We start from the raw sequence: 25,003 nt of genomic DNA on the forward strand, positions 1-25,003 counted from the left end.
CAGTATTCAGATACTTCCCACACTGCTTTCTCGAGGTGGGATTCTACAATCATCTGAAGCATCTGGGCCTTGAGCTAGCATTGCTGGCTGAAGCAGCTGGTGACAGATGCCCATTCCCTGCAGCCAAAAGTGTCTGCCTGTCTGGCAAGATATATCTCACATGGGAATGATGTCAGAGTATTTCCAGTCCTGAAAAATATTTACCTAAAGCAAAACTCGTTGATTAATTTTGATTATGTCAGTGACAATGTCATTATGTATGCAACTGAACAATTCTTGAGATGTCAGACAGCATTTAATCAGTGTATCCTGAATTTCTACTCCATATTTGTGTTACTGATAGTTGTTATCAGCCTAGGTTTCAGCAGTTTCATTAAAAGGAACCAGGTGGACAGAAATTTGGGACAATTTTGTGACTCATACGCCACTTCTCAAATTATAATTGTGTCTTTTTTGATAGCACAGTTTCCTTTTGGGTCTGTGAAATTAAATCTCTTTTATAACCAAGCTGCATAGATAGCAGAGATACTTGGTAATTCAAACACATCTTGAGGTTTGCACACCAAAAGCAGTGGGAGAAAGTTAAAGTATGGTTCATATTCATTAAAATATGTGTCTTCTGCAATTTGGACTTTATTTCTACCAAAATAGTTACAGCAACTCCTCAAATCTATAATTCCATTAAGCTCAGAGAAGTTGCCATGAGCTCAGTTTACATGCTGCTTAGAGCCTGAGATCTTCACTTCCTGAAACAAAAGCCCTTCCTTTCCCTTGTGGTTTTAAGCTCAGTATATTCAGATGTTTCATCAGACCAACAAGAAAGCACAATCTCTTGGGCCCCTGAATATTGAGCAAGTTGGGCCTCTGAGAGTCCTTTCATTCCCCAAAGTCCTTGACCTCAAAACATCTCTTTACCAGGTTCCCATAACCTAGCCTTCTGACTTCATTAAAATAAACCCAAACTGCATACACTGCTTTGTCTTTGTCCAATCTGGTGATGGTTAAGAACATAGGCACAAAAAATGTTGACAAGCATGATAACTTCCATTCTTACACCAGGAAAAGAATCTTTCTTATATAGCTCCAGTCACAAATTTGCCTGATGAATGATGCAAGGAGCATCAGACTTCTCCTTTGTCATGTTAGAATTGGAGCATCCCTACTCCCTCTTTCACTACAGGTACCCTACCTATAAAAAAGATCCATATTTATACCAAACTTCTCAAATGCCTTACTGGCAGAGATAGCCTTTGAAAATGTCTCTATGTAATGTAATCAGGGTCACTTAGGTCATTTACTTTAGAGCATTCTAGTCCATATATTGGGTACATGGACTGTACATTCTAAATTTAAAATAAAATAAATATTTTTACATTCTTAAGTGCGTGTGTCACAGTGGTTTTCAAACTTTTTTTTTTATTACATCTGAAAGTTCAATATGTAAAGGAAATAAAAGAGAAGCCAGCTGTACTAAAAGGGAGCTGAGACACAAAATTCTCAGGACTGTTGAAAGCCCATTTTGATGCATATCCAATTTTTCTGACTAGTCCATGGATAAATGAAGAGAAGATATATTCTTATTCACATATATTTATCAGTTCAGTTCAGTTGCTCAATTGTGTCCGACTCTTTGCAACCCCATGAATCGCAGCACACCAGGCCTCCCTGTCCATCACCAACTCCCAGAGTTCACTCAGACTCACATCCATCGAGTCAGTGATGCCATCCAGCCATCTCATCCTCTGTCGTCCCCTTCTCCTCCTGCCCCCAATCCCTCCCAGCATCAGAGTCTTTTCCAATGAGTCAACTCTTCTCATGAGGTGGCCAAAGTACTGGAGTTTCAGTTTTAGCATCATTCCTTCCAAAGAAATCCCAGGGATGATCTCCTTCAGAATGGACTGGTTGGAACTCCTTGCAGTCCAAGGAACTCTCAAGAGTCTTCTCCAACACCACAGTTCAAAAACATCAATTCTTCGGTGCTCAGCTTTCTTCACAGTCCAACTCACATCCATACATGACCACTGGAAAAACCATAGCCTTGACTAGATGGACCTTTGTTGGCAAAGTAATGTCTCTGCTTTTGAATATGCTATCTAGGTTGGTCATAACTTTCCTTCCAAGGAGGAAGCGTCTTTTAATTTCATGGCTGCAATCACCATCTGCAGTGCTTTTGGAGCCCAAAAAAATAAAGTCAGCCACTGTTTCCACTGTTTGCCCATCTATTTGCCATGAAGTGATGGGACCAGATGCCATGATCTTCGTTTTCTGAATGTTGAGCTTTAAGCCAACTTTTTCACTCTCCTCTTTCACTTTCATCAGAGGCTTTTTAGTTCCTCTTCATTTTCTGCCATAAGGGTGGTGTCATCTGCATATCTGAGGTTATTGATATTTCTCCTGGCAATCTTCATTCCAGCTTGTGCTTCTTCCAGCCCAGCGTTTCTCATGATGTACTCTGCGTATAAGTTAAATAAGCAGGCTTCAGCAATACCAAGCAAAACCAATCCAGGCTTCAGCAATATGTGAACATATATTTATACCTTTATATAAAAAATATAAATACATATGTGTATATGTATGCATATAACCCATCTCATTAAATATGTTAGTTAGGTCTTCTCTATCCTTACTCATTTTGCTGTTTTTTATGACATGATTAGTCATGGTTTCTGTCGATATCTTCTTGAATTTCTGTAGTTCTTGCTTTATGAATTTGAATCTGGTAATGTTTACCTTATTTCTTTTTTCTTTCATCATCTGCTGGTTATTTTATTGCTGTATTGTCAGGATTTTAAAAATATACTCTCTTCTATGACCATAATTCTCACAATTTGCTTTAGACTTAATTCTACAGATAAATGGATTCAAGGATCACTGCCAGCTTTTAAATTCTTTTCTAAATTCATGGTTGGCTAAAGTTCATCCTCTACTAATGTCCTATAAAAGGGCCGATGAAAACCATATTGCTTGCATTTTAAAAAATCTTGTCTATTACATTTGTACTTGAATAAGTTTCTCTGGTATTGAATTCTTGGATATAAAATCCTTTGATTTAGATTTTGATTTTTCCCCCCAATAGATATCTTGATCATTTTTCTCTCTCTATCCAAAAGATTTTCATCAGCTTTGAAATCTATTAGCTTTACTAGATTATGTCTTAGACTATTCTATGTCATTTTTTTGTTTGTTTGTTTGGGGTACTATATGACCCTTCTCAGAGAAGGCAATGGCACCCCACTCCAGTACTCTTGCCTGGAAAATCCCATGGATGGAGGAGCCTGGTAGGCTGCAGTCCATGGGGTCGCTAAGAGTCAGACACGACTGAGCCACTTCTTTCACTTTTCACTTTCATGAATTGGAGAAGGAAATGGCAACCCACTCCAGTGTTCTTGCCTGGAGAATCCCAGGGATGGCAGAGGCTGGTGGGCTGCCGTCTATGGAGTCACGCAGAGTCGGACATGACTGAAGCGACTTAGCAGGAGCAGCATGACCTTTCTATCTACAGATTTAGGTATTCTTATATTTCTGGAAAGTCTTTCAAGATATTTATGTAAGCTTTCTTTTCTGTCTCAATATCTATATTATTTCCCCCCTTTTTTTCTTATTTATGCATATATTGAATTTCTTTGGTCTCTCTGGCATCTACATAATTTTCTCTCTAATCTTTTTAAACAGTTCATTTATTTCTATTTCATTTTACCTGCTTTTCTCAAACTGGTATTCCATGACACTTAAAAAATATTTTATTTCTGTTGTTTTCCTTAATGAGAGTTTATTCTCCTTTGTGCTATTTCCAAGCTTGCCTTCATTTTTGAGACAGTTTAATTTTGTTTCCTCCTACTTCCTTCAATTAATATTTGAATTCTTTTTGTGATTTTGCTTTATTTTAAAAAATCTCAAGTGAAGAGAGGAAAGTTGAGTTAATCATACTTGTTAGTGCTTGCCACATTAACATAGATGACTCATACAAGGCCAGTCTTATTTATTTTTTCCTTTTTGTTCATATTCCTATCCCCTGTAGGCAATCATTCACACAAACCTATGTTAAATGCATAGCATTTAATGTGTTTTTGTTAAATGTGCATTGTTTATATGTATATACTTTTTAATGAACATATATGGTAATGATCATATATATTTTTCTTTTTTTCACTTAGCATCACGTTTTTAAGATCCATCCATGTTGCTTTGTTCTAACCAGTTAGATCTAATCTGTTGCTTAGATCTAACCAGTTGCTTCCAATGTGGCATACATCTGCATGCTATGCATTTAGTAGTTTTTACTTATTCACTCTCCTGGTGATCATTACCAGAGTGCTTCCAACTCCCCACCACCACAAATAACCCTGGCTGTCTTAACCCATTCGGGTCACTATAACAAAATTCCATACACTGGGTAGCTTACAAACAACAGAAATTCCTTTCAAAGATCCTCTTCCAAGTTGCACCCTTAGCTTTTTAAATATATAGCTATACATTTCTGTCTAGTCAAAGCTATGGTTGTTCCAGTAGTTATGTACATATGTGAGAGCTGGACATGCAGAAGGTTGAACACTGAAGAATTGATGTTTTTGAATTGTGGTGTTGGAGAAAACTCTGGAGTCCCTTGGACTGCAAGGAGATCAAACCAGTCAATCCTAAAGGAGATCAGTCCTGAATATTCATTGGAAGGACTGATACTGAAGCTGAAACTCCAATACTTTGGCCACCTGATGTGAAGAACTGACTCACTGGAAAAGACCCTGATGCTGGGAAAGACTGAAGACAGGAGGAGAAGGGGACAACAGAGGATAAGATGGTTGGATGGCATCACCGATTCAGGAGACATGAGTTTGAGCAAGTTCCGGGAGTTGGTGATGGATAGGGAAGACTGGTGTGTTGAAATCCATGGGGCCGCTAAGAGTCAGACACAACTGAGTGACTGAACCGAACTGATACATTTGGTTAAAAATTTCTTTTGCTTATGGCAACATGTTTTTAATTTTTAAAACTTTATTTTATATTGAAGTATAGCCAATTAACAATGTGATAATTTCAGGTGGACAGCAGACTCAGAGAAATATATATATGTATCCATTCTCCGCCAAACTCCCCTCCTATCCAGGATGCCACATAACATTGAGCCGAATTCCATGTGTCTTTGTTGGTTATCCATTTTAAATACAGCAGTGTGTACAGGTCCATCCCAAACTCCCTAAATATCCCTTACCCCCATTTTTCACCGCTGGCAACCATAAATTCATTCTCTGTGAGTCTATTTTTGTTTTGTAAATAAATTCATTTGTATCATTTCTTTTTAGATTCCACATATAAGGGATGTCATACTATATTTCTCCTTCTCTGTCTGACTTATTTCACTCAATATGACAATCTCTAGGTCCATCCATTAATGGCAACATTTCTTTTAATGAGAATTTTAATTTGCCATTATGTCCCATTTCTTTCTTTTTTTCTTACAGTATCTTTGCATGCTGGTTCCTTTTTGATTGGCTACTCATCTCTGAAAGAAAAATTTTCCAACACATGCAGCCTACAAGAGGTTTGTGCTGAGGACAGCCCCGCTCAATCATGTTCCAGCCCAACAGGAATTCTCATGACACAAAGGTTATGTGGATGGGTTCCTTCAGCTTCTACGTCTAAGAGGAACTGGTGATTGCAGGTCAGCTTACATTTCAGAATCCATCTTATTCCATCTTGCCTCAGAAACAGAGTGCTTCCTGCATATATGGCATGTCTGAATTATTCCTCTTCCAACTGTGCCTTACCTACTTCTCTTTCACAATAAATCAGGCTGAGAGGAGACATTGCTGCCAATACACATCTTTTATTCTCTTGTTTCAAATGAAAGAGTCTTGGTTTTTCCCCTAAGTTAACAGTCCAAGTGTATTTTGTTGATGTTTTCTGAGGTCTGTAGCCATCTGACATTTTTTTAATCAGTCTTCCTGCCCTTCACTGAACCTCCACATATATTGTAGTTCAGGGTTTCAGGCGTCTCCTGTTTTCAGTGGAAATGGATTTTGCATTCTTGTGTGTCATTATCTTTGCTATGGGATACTTTCTTAGAGTAGAAGAAATAGTAGAAGATGCTATATTTACTCTTCCATTTTAATTCTGGAAATTTCTCCATAGCACGTTTTAAAAGTCACTGTTTTATGTACATATTATATTATCTCAACTAGATTGTAGGGCCCTTTTGGTATCCTTTTACTTTCCTCATAGCCTTCACTGTTGATTCTTAAAGTTTAGTATTGCAAGAATTGCTTTCAGTGTTTGTAAAAACTTTAGCAGTTAGTCTCAGTCCTCAAAGATTCTAAGTCATCAAGCCTGCACTAAACAAACACCTCAGGTGATTCTGATGTTGGTGGTTCAATAATCACACCTTGTAGATGGCTGCTCAGTACTATTAGCTGACTGGTTGATAAAGGCATGGGCATTTACATGAGAATTCTTGATATGTGTAATAGAAAAGATATTGTTTTTATAAATAAGACTGGCTGAGATAACATATGTAGCAACAGAGAAGAACTGAGGAGGAATAGTTTCCTTGGAGAATGGAGAAACATTTTTATTTCTACCTCAAAAATACTCTGTGATCCATTCAATTGAGTGGTATTTAGCACACTAATAATATGCAGTAAATATTGATGAATGGCAACATCAAAATAGGGCCTAGTTTAATAGATAGATAGCCTCAGTTCAGTTCAGTCACTCAGTTGTGTCTGACTCTTTGCAACCCCATGAATTGCAGCACACCAGGCCTCCCTGTCCATCGCTAACTCCTGGAATTCACTCAGACTCACCTCCATCGAGTCGGTGATGCCATCCAGCCATCTCATCCTCTGTCATCCCCTTCTCCTCCTGCCCCCAATCCCTCCCAGCATCAGAGTCTTTTCCAATGAGTCAACTCTTTGCATGAGGTGGCCAAAGTATTGGAGCTTCAGCTTTAACATCAGTCCTTCAGACCCCCCAAAATTGACTCAAGGAATACAAGTTATCTACAATTTATGTGACCAACCATGCAAGAACTCCACTAGGGTCAACTTAACCATATGGTAAATTACTTGTAAATTTGTGGATGTGTTAGATACAGTGGACTTCTCTTCCTCCCCCCACCCCCACCACCTCCCAGTATTCTTTGTGGCAGACTGCTAGTTCTCTGGAGAAGGAAATGGCAACCCACTCCAGTGTTCTTGCCTGGAGAATCCCAGGGACGGGGGAGCTTGGTGGGATGCCGTCTATGCGGTCGCACAGAGTCAGACACGACTGAAGCAACTTAGCAGCAGCAGCAGCAGCAGCAGCTAGTTCTCTATTTTTCCTGGGCAGATGACTTTCAATGTAAAGACTATACTTTCCATCCTTCCTTTACAGCCATATTTGGCCATGTGACCAAGTTCTCATGAAGTAATGAGTCCTTTTCTTTTCTTCATAGCGTGCCTCATTACTTAACATGTGGTTATGTATCTATTCCTGTACTGACTGTCTTCTCCACTAGAATGTAAGCAATAAAGGCCAGGTCACTGTCTTATTCTTAGTCATATTCCCAACATCTAAATCAGAATTTGGCATGTAAGGGACACTCAGTAAATAAGGGAATGAATGCTTAAAGAATTATTGCAAAGACACAGGGGTTATTAGATATTATAGGACATATGGCTTTCCAGAATTCCTATAATGAGGATGACTAACAGGCCTCATGGGAGGAGCTACCCCACGTCCAAGGTAAGAGAAACCCAAGTATGATGGTAGGCGCTTAGAGAGGGCATTGGAGGGCAGACAGACTGAAACCACAATCACAGTAAACTAGCCAATCTGATCACACGGACCACAGCCTTGTCTAACTCAATGAAACTAAGCCATGCTGTGTGGGGCCACCCAAGACGGGTGGGTCATGGTGGAGAGGTCTGACAGAATGTGGTCCACTGCAGAAGGGAATGGCAAACCATTTCAGAATTCTTGCCTTGAGAACCCCATGAACAGTATGAAAAGGCAAAATGATAGGACACTGAAAGATGAACTCCCCAAGTCAGTAGGTGCCCAATATGCTACTGGAGATTAGTGAGAAATAACTCCAGAAAGAATGAAGGGATGGAGCCAAAGCAAAAACAATACCCAGCTGTGGATGGGACTGGTGATAGAAGCAAGGTCTGATGCTGTAAAGAGCAATATTGCATAGGAACCTGGAATGTTAGGTCCATTATCAAGGCAAATTGGAAGTGGTCAAACAAGAGATGGCAAGGGTGAACATCGACATTAGGAATCAGTGAACTAAGATGGACTGGAATGGGTAAATTTAACTCAGATGACCATTATATCTACTACTGCAGGCAGGAATCCCTTAGAAGAAATGGAGTAGCCATCATGGTCAACAAAAGAGTCTGAAATGCAGTACTTGGATGCAATCTCAAAAACAACAGAATGATCTCTGTTCGTTTCCAAGGCAAACCATTCAATATCATGGTAATCCAAGTCTATGCCCTGACCAATAATGCAGAAGAAGCTGAAGCTGAACAGTTCTATGAAGATCTGCAAGAGCTTCTAGAACTAACACCCACAAAAGTTGTCCTTTTCATTATAGGAGACTGGTGTGCAAAAGTAGGAAGTCAAGAAACACCTGGAGTAACAGGCAAATTTGGCCTTGGAGTACAGAATGAAGCAGGGCAAAGGCTAATAGAGTTCTGCCAAGAGAATGCACTGGTCATAGCAAACACCCTGTTTCAACAACACAAGAGAAGACTCTACACATGGACATCACCAGATGGTCGACACTGAAATCAGATTGACTATATTCTGTGCAGCCAAAGATAGAGAAGCTCTATCCAGTTAGCAAAAACAAGACTGGGAGCTGACTGTGGCTCAGATCATGAACTCCTTATTGCCAAATTCAAACTGAAATTGAAGAAAGTGGAGAAAACCACTAGACCATTCAGGTATGACCTAAATCAAATCCCTTATGACTACACAGTGGAATTGAGAGATAGATTTAAGGGACTAGATCTGATAGACAAAGTGCCTGATGAACTATGGACAGAGGTTCGTGACATTGTACAGGAGACAGGAATCAAGACCATCCCCAAGAAAAAGAAATGCAAAAAAGCAAAATGGCTGTCTGGGGAGGCCTTACAAATAGCTGTGAAAAGAAGGGAGGCGAAAAGCAAAGCGGAAAAGGAAAGATATACCCATTTGAATGCAGAGTTCCAAAGAATAGCAAGGAGAGAAGAAAGCCTTCCTCAGCAATTAATGCAAAGAAACAGAGGAAAACAATAGAATGGGAAAGACTAGAGATCTCTTCAAGAAAATTAGAGATACCAAGGGAACATTTCATGCAAAGATGGGCTCGATAAAGGACAGAAATGGTATGGACCTAATAGAAGCAGAAGATATTAAGAAGAGGTGGCAAGAACAGAAGAACTGTACAAAAAAGATCTTCACGACCCAGATAATCACGATGGTGGGATCACTCACCTAGAACCAGACATCCTGGAATGTGAAGTCAAGTGGGTTTTAGGAAGCATCACTATGAACAAAGCTAGTGGAGGTAATGGAATTCCAGTTGAGCTATTTCAAATCCTGAAATATGATGCTGTGAAAATGCTGCACTCAATATGCCAGCAAATTTGGAAAACTCAGCAGTGGCCATAGGACTGGAAAAGGTCAGTTTTCATTCCAATCCCAAACAAAGGCAATGCCAAAGAATGCTCAAACTACCACACAATTGCACTCATCTCATACTCTCAGTTCAGTTCAGTTCAGTCGCTCAGTCGTGTCCGACTCTTTGCCACCCCATTAATCACAGCACGCCAGGCCTCCCTGTCCATCACCAACTCCCGGAGTTTACTCAGACTCATGTCCATCGAGTCAGTGATGCCATCCAGCCATCTAATCCTCTGTCGTCCCCTTCTCCTCCTGCCCCCAATCCCTCCCAGCATCAGTCTTTTCCAATGAGTCAACTCTTCGCATGAGGTGGCCAAAGTACTGGAGTTTCAGCTTTAGTCCTTCCAATGAACACCCAGGACTGGTCTCCTTTAGGATGGACTGGTTGGATCTCCTTGCAGTCCAAGGGACTCTCAAGAATCTTCTCCAGCACCACAGTTCCAAAGCATCAATTCTTCAGTGCTCAGCTTTCTTCACAGTCCAACTCTCACATCCATACATGACTACTGGAAAAACCATAGCCTTGACTAGACGGACCTTTGTTGGCAAAGTAGTATCTCTGCTTTTGAATATGCTATCTAGGTTGGTCATAACTTTCCTTCCAAGGAGTAAGCGTCTTTTAACTTCATGGCTGCAATCACCATCTGCACTGATTTTGGAGCCCCAGAAAATAAAGCCTGACGTTGTTTCCACTGTTTCCCCATCTATTTGCCATGAAGTGATGGGACCAGATGCCATGATCTTAGTTTTCTGAACGTTGAGCTTTAAGCCAACTTTTTCACTCTCCTCTTTCACTTTCATCAAGAGGCTTTTTAGTTCCTCTTCACTCTGCCATAAGGGTGGTGTCATCTGCATATCTGAGGTTATTGAGATTTCTCCCACGCTAGTCATGCTTAAAATTCTCCAAGCCAGACTTCAGCAATATGTGAACCGTGAACTTCCAGATGTTCAAGCTGGTTTTAGAAAAGACAGAGGAACCAGAGATCAAATTGCTAACATCCACTGGATCACTGAAAAAGCAAGAGAGTTCCAGAGAAACATCTATTTCTGCTTTATCGACTATGCCAAAGCCTTTGACTGTGTGGATCACAATAAACTGTGGAAAATTTTTTAAGAGATGGGAGTACCAGACCACCTGACCTGCCTCCTGAGAAATCTGTATGCAGGTCAGGAAGCAACAGTTAGAACTGGACATGGAACAACAGACTGGTTCCAAATAGGAAAATGAGTACGTCAAGGCTGAATATTGTCACCCTGCTTATTTAACTTATATGCAGAGTACATCATGAGAAATGCTGGGCTGGAGGAAGCACAAGGTGGAATCAAGATTGCCGGGAGAAATATCAATAACCTCAGATATGCAGATGACACCACCTTTATGGCAGAAAGTGAAGAGGAACTAAAGAGCCTCTTGATGAAAGTGAAAGAGGAGAGTGAAAAAGTTGGCCTAAAGCTCAACATTCAGAAAACGAAGATCATGGCACCCGGTCCCATTACTTGATGGCAAATACATGGGAAATGGTGGAAACAGTGGCTGACTTTATTTTTCTGGGCTCCAAAATCACTGCAGATGGTGACTGCAGCCATGAAATTAAGATGCTTACTCCTTGGAAGGAAAGTTATGACCAACCTAGACAGCATATTAAAAAGCAGAGATACTACTTTGCCAAAAAAGGTCCGTCTAGTTAAAGCTATGGTTTTTCCAGTGGTCATGTATGGATGTGAGAGTTAGACTATAAAGAAAGCTGAGCACCAAAGAATTGATGCTTTTGAACTGTGGTGCTGGAGAAGACTCTTGAGAGTCCCTTGGACTGCAAGGAGATCCAATCAGTCTATCCTAAAGGAGATCAGTCCTGGGTGTTCTTTGGAAGGACTGATGTTGAACCTGAAACTCCAATAGTTTGGGCACCTGATGTGAAGAGCTGACTCATTTGAAAAGACCCTGATGCTGGGAAAGATTGAGGGCAGGAGGAGAAGGGGACAACAGAGGATGAGATGGTTTGATGGATTCACCGATTCAATGGACATGGGTTTGGGTCGACTCTGGGAGTTGGTAATGGACCGGGAGGCCTGGCGTGTTTCGGTTCATCGGGTTGCAGAGTCGGACATGACTGAGTGAGTGAACTGAATAGGCCTCATAAAGGATAGTTTATTCTGCTTGGGGTACCAGTTGAGCTTGTATAATCACTCTTCCTATGTATACTTATTTTTAAGTTTATATTGTCAAAGAGAAGGGTATTGACTGGGTTTATTTCACTTAACAAAATACTGTTGAAGGTCAACCTTCCTAGTATCCAATCAAAACACACAGGGCTGATTTTGGCTCAGCCAACTACACAGGTCCAGTATTAATGGTCAACACAGCATGGTTGGTTTCTCTTACTTGTATAATGGCATGAGTCACAGCAAACTTGTGCAGAAAGACTATCTACCCTCACAAGAATATGGTGAATATTGTCAGCACCCCCAGGCTTTCAAACTGAATATTATCCTTTCAAAACTGTTGCTTCATGGGAACTGGGAACATTACTTCATTAGTAATACATGTGTTTCAAATGTATTTGAAAGCTTTTTAGATGTCCTGTTTTGAAGTGTCAGAATGATACAATGAGTAGTAGACTAGTATTCCAAAAATATATAGACTAGTATTCCAAAGACCTGGGTTGAAGACCAGCATATATTAGCTCTGTGACTTTACGTAAATCTCATATTTCTAAGTCTCAGTTTCCTCGTTTGTGAAAACAGGTGAGGAGGTGAGATGAATTAGTATTCTCCTTCAGCTCCCATATTTTATGACTCAAATTACTTTCAGAGCTTTCATAGCATTGTGAACATTCCCAGCTATATAGCACATCTTCTCTTTGAATGTAGATTTGGTTTTTTGGAACAGGTAAAACTTATTAGAGCCAGGTCTTTTAATACTATGTATGACAAAGGTAGGTGGTACTCTTTTTAAGGCTTGGAATTATTATGCTTGCCTTTATTTCTGTATATTCATTTGCAAGTGGCAGAAAACACAATACAAGTTGGCTTAAGCAAAGAGAAAATTACTGGCTCATATGACTGAAAAGTTTAGGGTCTCCAGCTTCAGTCACAGCTTGACCTAGGAAGTGAAATAATGTCATCAGGACCCACTCTCGCTTTTCTCATCTCTCAGTTCTGCCTTTTCCCCATTAGTTCCATTCTCAAGCATGTTCTCCATTGGGTGGCAAGATCACTGCTGGTAGCCCCAGGCTTACATTTAATGGTCTCAGCAATTCTCATAGAGAGATTCCCTTTTCCCAAAAATTTCCCCAAACTCTCAGAATTGACTTTTTATTAGCCCTGCTTGAGTCATTTGCTTCTCATGAGCTAATCACAGAGATCAGGAAGATTCTCTGACCAGTGAAGCCTGGGTCACATACTCACCCTGGAAGTGGGGGTGGGGAATTCAATTTTACATGGGTCACTTGGACTGAACATGGTGGAAGGGTACTTTCCCAAATAAAATCATTGTGCTGATCTCAAATAGGTAGAATGATTCTGAACTTTAGAGAAGGAGGAGGAGAGAGAGAGGGTGAGAGAGAGAGGACATCTACTTGATTGTTGCATTTGACAAACTCATTTTTTGAAATTCATCCTTTCCCATTTTTACTGCAGTATAGGCACTTACTATCTCATAATGCTGCTGCTAAGTCACTTCAGTCGTGCCCAACTCTGTGTGACCCCATAGACAGCAGCCCACCAGGCTCCCCCGTCCCTGGGATTCTCCAGGCAAGAACACTGGAGTGGGTTGCCATTTCCTTCTCCATAGTTTCTATCAATTTTCCTTGCCTCTCATCACCTCCCCCACCCCCACCAAGTACATTCCAGGCATTGCCACCACATTACTCTTCCTAAAGCAGTGGTTTGATCATTTCACTCTCCAGCTCAACATCTTTCAGAAATTCTTTTCTGACTACTGAACCAAATTCTGTATTCCTCAGTCTGGCATTTAAGATCTTCCACAGCCGGATCCTGCATATTTCCAGGCTTGTCTGTCTACCTGCAGTTGTCCCAGGTACAGTGTTCATCACATCATGTTCCCTTACAATGCCTTTGCTCCATTTATATGTTCCCTCAACACCATTTCTCTCATCCTAAGTCTGATACGGAATGATGAACCAGATATTGCTAATTGTCTCCAATATCTGTTCCCTGTTTGTTTGTTTGTTTTTTTTATTACTAGAACCACTGATTTCTAGCTGGGCACATGCCCATTCAATAGAAACTGTATGTTTCAACATCACTTATAGTTGAGTGCTGACCAGTAAGGTGTAAGTACAGTGATGTACACAACTTCGGCAAGTGTTTTTAAGTAGAGGGGTGTTCTTTTTAGCCTCTGTTGCTTTTCCACTGCTTGGAATAAGGAGGTGATGGGTGGAGCTTGAGCAGCCTACTTGATGGTAGAAGCTGAAGCTTCAGGATAGTGAAGCCATGTGACAGAAGAAGCCTGTGTCCATGTTGATCAGAGAGCCACCATATCAACTCTGCACTGTGTAAATCTTCATGAGAGGAATACATTTTAAGTTTGTTATTTTGAATTTTTTCTCTTTATTTATTCTTTTTTCAATTTATTAGTTTTTAACTGCAACAGAAAGTAGTCTATCATTTCCTTGTCTAGCAAAATATTTACTTGTGGACCAGTACTCGTATCACATAAAAATTTGCTTTCACAACTCATGTATAAAACAGTTGTCTCAAATGTATCTCTCATGCAGTCAATTATGGACAACTGTATTTCACATCCTTTTTCTGATGTTGGAATAGGCAACTGAAAAAATCAGAGAGCTGAGAGAAAGGGCTGATAAAAGTCTAAAAGGACTTAGACTCTAAACTGTATGATCCCCTACAAAAGAGTCATTTTAACATGTTACCTACTTATAAGGAAATGTTTTGAGAATTGGCTTTGGGTCCAGTTTACTTCTCAGTTACATAAATTGCCATCCACTAAACAAATATTTATTTATTGCTTCTCTATACCAGGTACATAAATAATCTGCAGTAAGAGGGAAGAGAAAGAGAGATGAGGCACAATGAGGGGACCTCCTAGCTTCTCCACAACATCTCAGTCCCAGTTTTCAGACTATTCCCAAGCCTGCTTTCATCCCTACCCATGGATTCAGAGAGCAATCTTTATATCCTTAAAGTAATTCCTCCCATTCTGCTTATACTTTGAATGGATTTATGTTACTGGCCACCAGAAAAATTTCTTAAATAACACATTTTCATGGAAAGACTACTTTCTGTTGCAGTTATTTATTTCACTTAGTTATTATTGACATATTTGTTTTCTTCACTATGTTTGAGTCCTTGGATGATGGAGATTGTGTGTAATGGTTTCTCTCTTCCCAAGTCTAGTAGTAGGTACACAGATTGAACACAATAGACATTTGATAAATGAATTACATGGTGTAAGGGAGAGCAGTGGAGTCAGGGAGAACAGACCTCCCTCATGAGGGAGATCATGTCTAGTCCCAGTAAATAAGAGATGGGGTGGATTTAAGAATTGTTTCTGAATTAGAATAGGTAAGACTTGATAAATTGGAGATGGAGTACAAAAGAGTAAATAATGACTTTCGAGGTTTGTTTTTATTATAGGTGGATGATAACAGTAATAATGTTATTAATAGATAATATTCATTACACACTCGTCTAGCTCAGTTGGTAAAGAATCCGCCTGCAATGCAGGAGACCCTGGTTCAATCCCTGGTTCAGGAAGATCCCCTGGAGAAGAAAATGGCAACCCACTCCAGTATTCTTGCCTGGAAAAATCCCACGGACAGAGGAGCCTGGCAGGCTACATTCCATGGCGTCTCAAGAGTCTGACACGACTTAGCTACTTAGACAAATACACAATATTAGGCACTGTGTCATGAAGTACACTAAGTATTTTACATATATTAAGACATTTAATTTCTTAACGACTTATTGAGGTGGGTAGTCTTATTATCCCCATTCACTGGGGCTATTAGAGATCAGTTAGCTCAAGGTCACTGACAACACCTAGAAGGTGCCAACCTCAAAGCTGATTCCTCAGTCCTGATTCCTATAGCCATACCCATAACCTACTCTTCTTTTATGCCGCTAATCAATACACAGAATGGGGGTCCTACTCAATATACATATTGCATAAATTGCCTGTATCTCTTTGACTAAACATAGAGACGCATATTTGATGTGACTGCCTCTTTTTGATCAGATTTTCGGAAACATGGTTTGTAGTTTCATGTTTCCTCTCTGGAGGACCTACAGTGGGGTGGAAGTTTGATAGAAGTTGACACGAAGGATGAGAGAAGGTAGGTACAGACACGACATTCTCGAATGCTCTAACAGTTGCTGGAATGCTAGGATCTAGGTTCTATCAGACTCCCCTTCCTCCCACCCATGCCCCCAGAGACTCACGCACGCCCACACACAAACACAGAGACACACGTTGTAAGGTACATATGCGTGCCGAGTCTCAGGTTGGATACAGTGGTCCTCAACTCACGTCGAAGGTTCATCTTCCGACTCCTGGAGAGCCCAACAAATTCGACGTGAACCGGAGACCGTCTGTTAAGCCCAGGGCAACAAGGCTCAGCGCCAGTTCGCCCTGGTTCCCAAGGAAACCACCCGCGAAGACACCTGGGGCCCGCGCCCAACACCTACGAAAGCCCCGCCTGGCGCCAGGGGGCGCGGGAGCGCGTCGGCCCCTCCGGCCCCACGCCCGCCCCGCCCCCTCCCAGCCCCACGCCCGCCCCGCCCCCTCCCAGCCCCTAACCCCGCCTTCCCTCCGCGGGGCCGTACGGCTCCAGGCTCCGGGCCCGGCTCCCGGCGCAGGCGCAGTCCCGCGCTCCCTCGGCGGCTCCTCCAGCAGTGCACTCGCCGCGTTAAGAGTGTAGCGGCGTCGGCCAGCCGTCCTCCTCCGCCTCAGAGTGCTTCGGCGTGCGCTGTGTGCGGCTCTGCGAGCGCCCCTGAGCTCGGGCCGCGGCGGTGGTAGGTTAGTCAGGTGAGCGCGGCGACGGGAGGGAGAGGCCCAGGACGCGGAACACCGCCCCCCTCAGTGCCCGCGCGCCCGCCTCCCGCGAGCTGGCCTGGAGGGGCGGCCGCGGCAGGTGCAGGTGAGGGCGCGGCGCGCGGGGACCCGGTCCGGCTGTCCTGGCCCCGGCGAGCGCGCTCCTCTGGGCTCGCGGACGCGGGCGGTGGCGAAGGCTTGGTGCCTTGGGGGCATGTAGGCGCCCCTTGGGGCCGCTGGTGGGCGTCGGGCGGCGGCGGCTCCTCCCCCGTCCCTCGGGCGCGTTACTCATTAACTGCGCTGTCCTGAGCGCCCGAGGCGTGGAGCCAGACCCAGGTTACCTGTCGGCGGGGCGCGCGCGGCCGGAGCTGAGGGCCCGGCTTGCGGAGCGGGTTGTAAAGAGACTTCGCCAACAAGTCTGGAGGCCGGCGCCGCGCGGGAGCTGGACCCGGCGAGGCAGTAGGCATGGACCGAGGGTCTTAGGAGACGGCGAGCCGGGCACGGCGCCAAGGCGTAGAGGTCACCCTTGGGAGGTTTCGGCGAAACCTGGTGGGCAAGAACCGGCGCCTTAGGAGACTGCTCAGTTCAGCCTGACTTTTGTTTCGGGGAGTTGAGGCGAGCTGTTCAGACATAATTGTAATTACACTACCCTTCCAGCGTGGATAGCTCGTTCTGATCGCCCAGGGAAAAGAGAGTTTAATGGACTCGGGAAGTGATGGAGTTAGATGGAATCTGCAGCACGTGAAGAGTTGCCAGTTATGGGATTTAAAAAAGAAAAAAAAAAGTCTGTAATGGCTAATGGGTAAAGTCTTGAAAATCAAGAGCGCTCAGGTAATGATGATTCCGAAGATGCAGTTTAGTTTCGCGGAAAATGTAGCAAATTCCGAGGCTACCTGTTTCCCACTTCTGTTTACTCCTCCAGCTTCATTTCAGGGTCGGGAAAGAGACTTCCTTGTAAGCTTTTGCCGTGAAATGATTACATAATTGCAGCAGAGGCCAGTAAGAGGATTAGAACAAAACTGTTGTATTGTATACAAATCTGTTGCAAGACCCGGTTTCTGTTCATTATCCTTATTTTGTTGTTCATGCCACTTTAAGGGGAAAAAATGGTGAATGACATATGAAGGAGAAAGGAGGCAGAGTGGAGAAAACATTAAGAATAGATTTGTAACCAGTCAGAGTAAATATTTGATACTGTTAAAAGATTTCACCACTTTGATGGGGCCTTGTGTTGACGCTTGCTGTTTTATTTACTAGTGTGGTGTGTTTTGATAGGACTTTTCATGTTTGGACAGATACGTACCCCAAGTATGGTTTGTGTGATAGAATCCTATCCTTGTGGAATATGTAGAAATAAACTTAGCGGTTATATAATGTTACTACAATAGTATATTTCTTACTATCGGGGGGGGATAAAAAGCTTTTCTTTTTTTTTTTTTCTGTATCCACTATTTCGAGAACCAAAGGGCATATATAGACTGCAACTCTTCTGGTATATTTGGCAAAGAACTCATCGGTGGTATTGAATACCGCTAACTTTTCACCAGGATGAATATTTGATGTTCAGCTGCTTTGTGAATTTTCTGATTAGTGGAGTTTCTAATTAGATTAGAGTTTCTAATTAGGTTTTGAATTGGTGTCGTTAATGCTTTTTTAAATATTCCTCTAATTTTCACTGAACCCTCGACTTCTACAGCACGCATGGACACACTGTGTGTGGGTGTGTGTCTTTGTGTGTGTGTGTGTGTGTGTGTTGACTGTCTTCAGTGCAGCCTGTTGAACTTCCCTGACCTGGGATGAACCCGTGCCCCCTGCTGTGGAAGTGTGGAATTGTAACCACTGGACCAACAGAGAAGTCCACTGCAAACAGTTTTTAAGATGGAAAGATTCTTAGAAATCTGCTCATCATCTTGGTTTTTAATATGGCAAAACAAGAACGTGCAGGTTACAGTAGTCTTACACGTATTAGTGTAATTAGTATACCCTCCCCCCTCCCTTTCTGAGCAGGACTCATTGAATCAATTTTAATAAAAAAAAAATTATCTTTTTTAAGTTTTAGCTCCGTTGGTTAAATCGTGTGTATGACCTTGGGTAAATCATTTAGCCTCTGAGCTTATTTTCTCCATTTGTAAATGGGGGTAGTGTTAGGTTGAACAGTTTGGGGTTTGCCAGTATTCAGCTGTTTTCAATATGGCTCAATCTAATATGAGCTTCATAATGGTGGGATGAGAATTAGGTGAGATGCTCCGTGTAGGGGGTGGAGGAGGGGAACAGAGCTCAACAGTGTGCCCTGCACTGTGCTTGTTACTTCAAGTACCTTGACTCTCTAGTCCTTGGGACATTCCTGGCATATGCGTTTTACAGATCATGAAATCGAGGGTCAGAGAGGTGAATAACTTGCCTCTAGTTACTTAGTTGTCGGTAGTCCTATAGCTGACTAATGGCAGAGCCAGGATTAAACACTGAGTGTGACTGCCCAAATGGAAATCCTACCAGCCTTGCTCTTTCCACTCCTGAACTACACCTTCTGTAAAAAGAGCTTTGTGACTAAGAAGACTGGTTAAAAAATAAACAGGTTTTCTGATGATGTGATACGAGCACTGCTGCTGCTACTACAGAGTCTAGCCCTTAGGGGGTATCAGGTTCTGGTCTGAGCATTATGCCAGCTCATTTACTCTCACATTGACCTAGGAGTTAGGTAATACTTTATCCATTTAATAGTTGAGAAGATTGAGGCACTGAGAGGTTATGGAGCTTGCTCAAGGTCCCAAAAGCTAATTAATGAGGGGACTAGATTAGGAGTTGGGCAGTTTTTCTTTGATGTCCATGCTCTTAACCACTCTGCTTCTTCCTGTATAGATTATAATGCTGAAGAATTGGTTTTAATTCAGCTTTTATGAGATACTTAATATTGGTGTAATAAGTAATTCTTAGTGTATCACCAGAGATTTTAAAATCAGATTTCATTGAGTGTCTACTCTGCAAGTCACAGTGGGGATTAAAGGAAAGACTGTAAGAAGTCTGGAAGGTAGACCGTGTAATCATTGCCATATCTTTTTGTAAGTTTATCAAAATTTAGAAGGTACCTTCACATACATATGGTGTTGTAATATTAATGAGTGTCAGGTAAGACAAAGTGCTTAAGTAGTTGGAGAGTAGGGAAGAAAGGAGGAGTAGTAGTTGGTAGTGATATTTGTGTGTTGAGGGAAAGCTTTGAGGGTGATCTGAGGGAGTACACCCTTTCACACCAAACCTTTGCCCTGTACAGTGAGAGTCAAGATGTAGTTCAATGAAGGGTGGTAAATTGGTTACTAAATTACTTAAATACATCTGATATCCTAAAAAGAAAATGTCTGAAGAAATTCAAAGACTCCTTTCTAGCTCGCCTTGATAGCTCAGTTGGTTAAGAATCTGCCTGCAGTGCAGCAGACTCTGGTTTGATCCCTGGGTTGGGAAGATCCCCTGGCGAAGGGAAAGGCTACCCATTCCAGGATTCTGGCCTGGAGAATTCCATGGACTGTATGGTCCATGGGGTCGCAAAGAATCGGACATGACTGAGTGACTTTCACTTCACTTGAAAATGAAAGTGAAGTCGCTCAGTTGTGTCCGACTCTTTGTGACCCCGTGGTTGGCACTGTCCATGGGATTCTCCAGGCAAGAATACTGGAGTGGGTTGCCAGTTCCTTCTCCAGGGGATCTTCCTGACCCAAGGATTGAACCCAGGTCTCCCATATTGCAGGCAGATGCTTTACCCTCTGAGCCACCAGGGAATCCCTTCACTTAGCTTTCACTTCACTTAGCTATTAATAGTTACTCTTTTTCTGTCCTGCTGTCCTTACCTTTCCCACATAGTCCTTATGTATTTTTTTTTTTAATATTTCCAGAGCACAGAGCACATGCCTCTATTTTGGTATCATTTTAATATTTACATTGTATTTGTAAATGTTTGTTGACAGTAAGTTCTCTTCTAGTGAACACATGCTTTGAGGGCAGGCCTTTAATGCATCTTACCCCAACATATAGCTTTAGTATTGGGCCTGGAACCTAGTAGGTACTGTGCTGTTTGGTGATGGATGGTTAGCGAAAAGAATGTTAAAATGAGTTGAAACTGGTCTAGCAGTAGAAATGGAAGTGAGTGTTCAGAGTAGGGATTGAAGGGCCTAAGGGAAGGAGAGGTTACTTACAAGAGGTAGCATTAATTTGCCATCTCTGTGTTTCCCTTCTGCTTTCCCTTTCAACTTAGAGCTAAGTAAGGTAGTTTCGTAAGCTTCAGTTGTAAATAGAAAAAAGCGAAAAAGTAATCTTGATTTATCTTAGGATATCAGCAACACAAAATTAAATAGCTTTAACCATAAGCGAAGATTACTTAAATCAGAGGAAGAAGAATGGAAATTATTGAAATAGTTCAAGTGTGAGAAGTTTGTTGCTTATAATTGACAACTGTTGTAAGTATAAGCATAATGGAATTTGGGTAAACTCTACATAATAAAGTTTATGACTTGACAATCTAGTGGAAGGAAACTTCATACAAAAATGTGAGAGTAGCTTTGACGCATACAGAAGCATACTGAAGATAGCCTGCGTGTGTGTGCACTCAGTCGTGTCCAACTCTTTCAACCCCATGGAATGTAGCCTTCCAGGCTCCTCTGTCTGTGGGATTTTCCAGGCAAGAGTACTGGAGTGGATTGCCATTTCCTCCTCCAAGGGATCTTCCCAACCCAGGGATTGAACCCATGTCTCCTGCAATGGCAGGCAGATTCTTTACCACTGAGCCACCTGGGAAGCCCCTTAGAGCCATTTAAGTAAGTGAATTGTCATTTGATGTGTCCAGATAATAGTTTTGAGTATTTGTTTGTGGGCATCTGATTGACAGATCAAGATGAAGTATAAAAGAACAACTAAAGTAGATTTGAAGAACAGTACGTAAATGTGGAATAATTAATTTCTTGTTGGGAAGAGAGTTAATTTGAACTCTGTACCTCAGAAAGACTTGTTTTTCCCTTCCTTCTTCTTTATGAAGGATAACTAAGGTTCCCTTCTGGTTTGTAAGGCAAACCCCTTTGTAGGCTCTTATTATTTACCCCCTCATTTATTCTTTTTTAAGTCTTTATAGATATCATTCATCTGTGTTGTGCTTTACAGTCTTCAGGACATTTTTACATTGACAGATAAGCCCCTTGATTTTCTCAAATATAGGCAGGGGCGATAATACCACCACCATTATAGATGTTGAAACTGAAGCTCAGAGAAATTAAGTGACATACCCTAGTTCATACAGCCAGTTAATAACAGAATCTGAATTAGAAATGTTTTCTGAAGCTTGTTTGATCAAATGCTCAGTTTTCCCCAAACTTTAAAAACAGTTTCTCCAATCTTGCTATGGTACTTATTGTTTTATCTCCAATTTTTAAAGGTGGCCTGGAATCACTGTCTCTGCTCTTCACTGCTCTGCTATTTATTACTTCCCTAAATAATCTTATTGCTTATTTATCCAATCAACATATACTTCAGTGCCTATTGAATATTTAATTGACCTGTATTCTTACATATATAAAATAAAGAGGCTTCCACTTTTAAGAGAAGGAAACTTGGAAAACAATTGTTTTTTTATATTTTTGTTCCAAGAATTTGTAATACAGTGCCTGCCAATGCAGGAGACACGGGTTTGATCCTTGGCTCAGGAAGATCCCCTGGAGAAGAAATGGCAACCCATTCTAGTATTCTTGCCTGGAAAATTCCATGGACGGAGGAGCCTGGTAGGCTACAGTCCATGGGGTCACTAAGAGTCGGACACGACTGAGCGACTTCACTTTCCCTTTTCACTTTCATGCATTGGAGAAGGAAATAGCAACCCTCTCCATTATTCTTGCCTGGAGAATCCCAGGGATCGTGGAACCTGGTGGGCTGCGTCTATGGGGTTGCACAGAGTTGGACACGACTGAAGCAACTTAGCAGTAGCAGCAGCAAGTTCTGAGAATTTCTGAAAACCTTTAAGAATCTGCAGTAATGAACATTTTGCAATATGTCAGATTGTACATTTAATCCTGTGCTATTAGTAAATGGAAATTAATTTGTGGTCTACTTTAATGAGTGGGAAGATTGTGTAGCTTGACTGACCATCTGACTAATTTTTCCTTTGAGTTAGTAATTAATTTCACACTTATAAACATAGACTGCTTCATAAAATGTAAATGTGAATTGTTTTTTGTTACAACCAAATATTAGTTTGGAAAACCAGCTTTATAATTTTAGGGAAGTTAATGAGAAAATTATTTTTTATACACCTTTTTGTTTTTTCTTCCTTTATATAGTATTTGAATAAATCTTAAAATTTTCTAATTATGGAGAATTTAAAACAAAATACATAGATGCAAATATAGGACGAACTTCAAATTTCCCATCATCTAGCCCATCAACTACTGTCAATCCTGCCCCATCTACTCCCTGTACTAGTCCCTCTCCTGTATTATTTTGAGCAAATTCCAGGCATTGTATAATTTTATTTGTAAATATATCATTCAGATCAGATCAGATCAGTCGCTCAGTCGTGTCCGACTCTGCAACCCCATGAATCGCAGCACACCAGGCCTCCCTGTCCATCACCAACTCCCGGAGTTCACTCAGACTCATGTCCATCGGGTCAGTGATGCCATCCAGCCATGTCATCCTCTGTTGTCCCCTTCTCCTCCTGCCCCCAATCCCTCCCAGCATCAGAGTCTTTTTCCAGTGAGTCAAATCTTCGCATGAGGTGGCCAAAGTACTAGAGTTTCAGCTTCAGCATCATTCCTTCCAAAGAAATCCCAGGGCTGATCTCCTTCAGAATGGACTGGTTGGATCTCCTTGCACTCCAAGGGACTCTCAAGAGTCTTCTCCAACACTGCAGTTCAAAAGCATCAATTCTTAGGCGCTCAGCCTTCTTCACAGTCCAACTCTCACATCCATACATGACCACAGGAAAAACCATAGCCTTGACTAGATGGACCTTTGTTGGCAAAGTAATATCTCTGCTTTTAAATATGCTGTCTAGGTTGGTCATAACTGTCCTTCCAAGGAGTAAGCGTCTTTTAACTTCATGGCTGCAGTCACCATCTGCAGTGATTTTGGAGCCCAGAAAAATAAAGTCTGCCACTGTTTCCACTGTTTCCCCATCTATTTCCCATGAAGTGGTGGGACTGGATGCCATGATCTTCGTTTTCTGAATGTTGAGCTTTAAGCCAACTTTTTCACTCTCCACTTTCACTTTCATCAAGAGGCTTTTGAGTTCCTCTTCACTTTCTGCTATAAGGGTGGTGTCATCTGCATATCTGAGGTTATTGATATTTCTCCCTGCAGTCTTGATTCCAGCTTGTGCTTCTTCCAGCCCAGCGTTTCTCATGATGTACTCTGCATATAAGTTAAATAAGCAGGGTGACAATATACAGCCTTGACGTACACCTTTTCCTATTTGGAATCAGTCTGTTGTTCCATGTCCAGTTCTAACTGTTGCTTCCTGACCTGCATACAAATTTCTCAAGAGGCAGATCAGGTGGTCTGGTATTCCCATCTCTTTTCAGAATTTTCCACAGTTTATTGTGATCCACACAGTTTTTAAAAGGTAAAGGCAGTTAGCTATAATACTGTTTCACACTTAAAAAAATTAACATTAAAATTTTTTTTAGGTAAGGATTACTAATTACAAACATACACACTTTTTGATTATATCATAAGGCCATTATATTAAAATCAGGTTTCTGTTGATTTTATTTATATGCTATCCCTACCCTCCCACAACAAACTATAAGGGGCTGAATAAGTACTTATTTTAAATCCAAGCATAGCAGCAAAATAAGGAAATGATGAGAGCAAAGAGAATGTAGGGAAAAATAGAAAGGATGGCAAAGTAACAGCAAATGCTCATTTCAATAGCAGTGCATTAGAGAAACTTTAGTTTTTTCTTTCTGAAAGTAAAACAGTCGTTCATAGATTAAATAGGATTCTTCTGTTTGCATTGTTCTCTTCTTAAAATTGGCTGGGTAAGACTGCCTTAGAGATCCTCTGTCTTCATCTAACCTTTGTCTTGAGTCTTAACCCTAACCTTTTAAGATGTAGTGGAGTCAGACGCAGGTGCTGAAGTCAGACACACCAGGCTTTGAACCCTCTCTCTGTTACTGACTGTTTCACATTAACAAAATTAATTAATCTCTCTGATCCTCAGTTTCTGAATCCATAAAATAGAGGTAAGAACCATTTCAAAGGGATGCCAAGAGCAATAACTAGAATAATGTATATAATGTATATATGTATATGTCACAATAAACAATGTAATAATGTAATGCATGTGTATGTATACGTAGAAATATA

General features: G+C 41.4%; 1 protein-coding gene and 1 long non-coding RNA gene across 8 annotated transcripts in view; both read left to right on the forward strand.

Annotated features, from left to right (window-relative positions):
* The window catches only part of LOC129651986 (uncharacterized), a 48,615-nt gene extending 32,235 nt beyond the window's left edge, over nucleotides 1–16,380 (forward strand). The window contains exons 4-5 of one of the 4 annotated variants that reach the window (XR_008714484.1): nucleotides 5,457–5,656; nucleotides 8,322–16,380. This is a non-coding gene — a long non-coding RNA (uncharacterized LOC129651986). Of the gene's footprint in view, nucleotides 1–5,456; nucleotides 8,278–8,321 lie in introns of those variants that run through there. The other 3 variants (XR_008714476.1, XR_008714482.1, XR_008714483.1) reach the window with 3 other exon arrangements.
* Nucleotides 16,381–16,461: 81 nt separating this feature from the next.
* Nucleotides 16,462–25,003, forward strand: part of RAB3IP (RAB3A interacting protein) — a 56,117-nt gene continuing 47,575 nt past the window's right edge. Inside the window, exon 1 of one of the 4 annotated variants that reach the window (XM_055580379.1) lies at nucleotides 16,462–16,657. The gene's annotated coding sequence lies outside the window, so the exon portion shown is untranslated. Of the gene's footprint in view, nucleotides 16,658–17,002; nucleotides 17,495–25,003 lie in introns of those variants that run through there. The other 3 variants (XM_055580378.1, XM_055580374.1, XM_055580375.1) reach the window with 3 other exon arrangements.

Source organism: Bubalus kerabau, chromosome 1 (assembly GCF_029407905.1).
Source record: "Bubalus kerabau isolate K-KA32 ecotype Philippines breed swamp buffalo chromosome 1, PCC_UOA_SB_1v2, whole genome shotgun sequence".
Taxonomy (NCBI): Eukaryota; Metazoa; Chordata; class Mammalia; order Artiodactyla; family Bovidae; genus Bubalus; species Bubalus kerabau.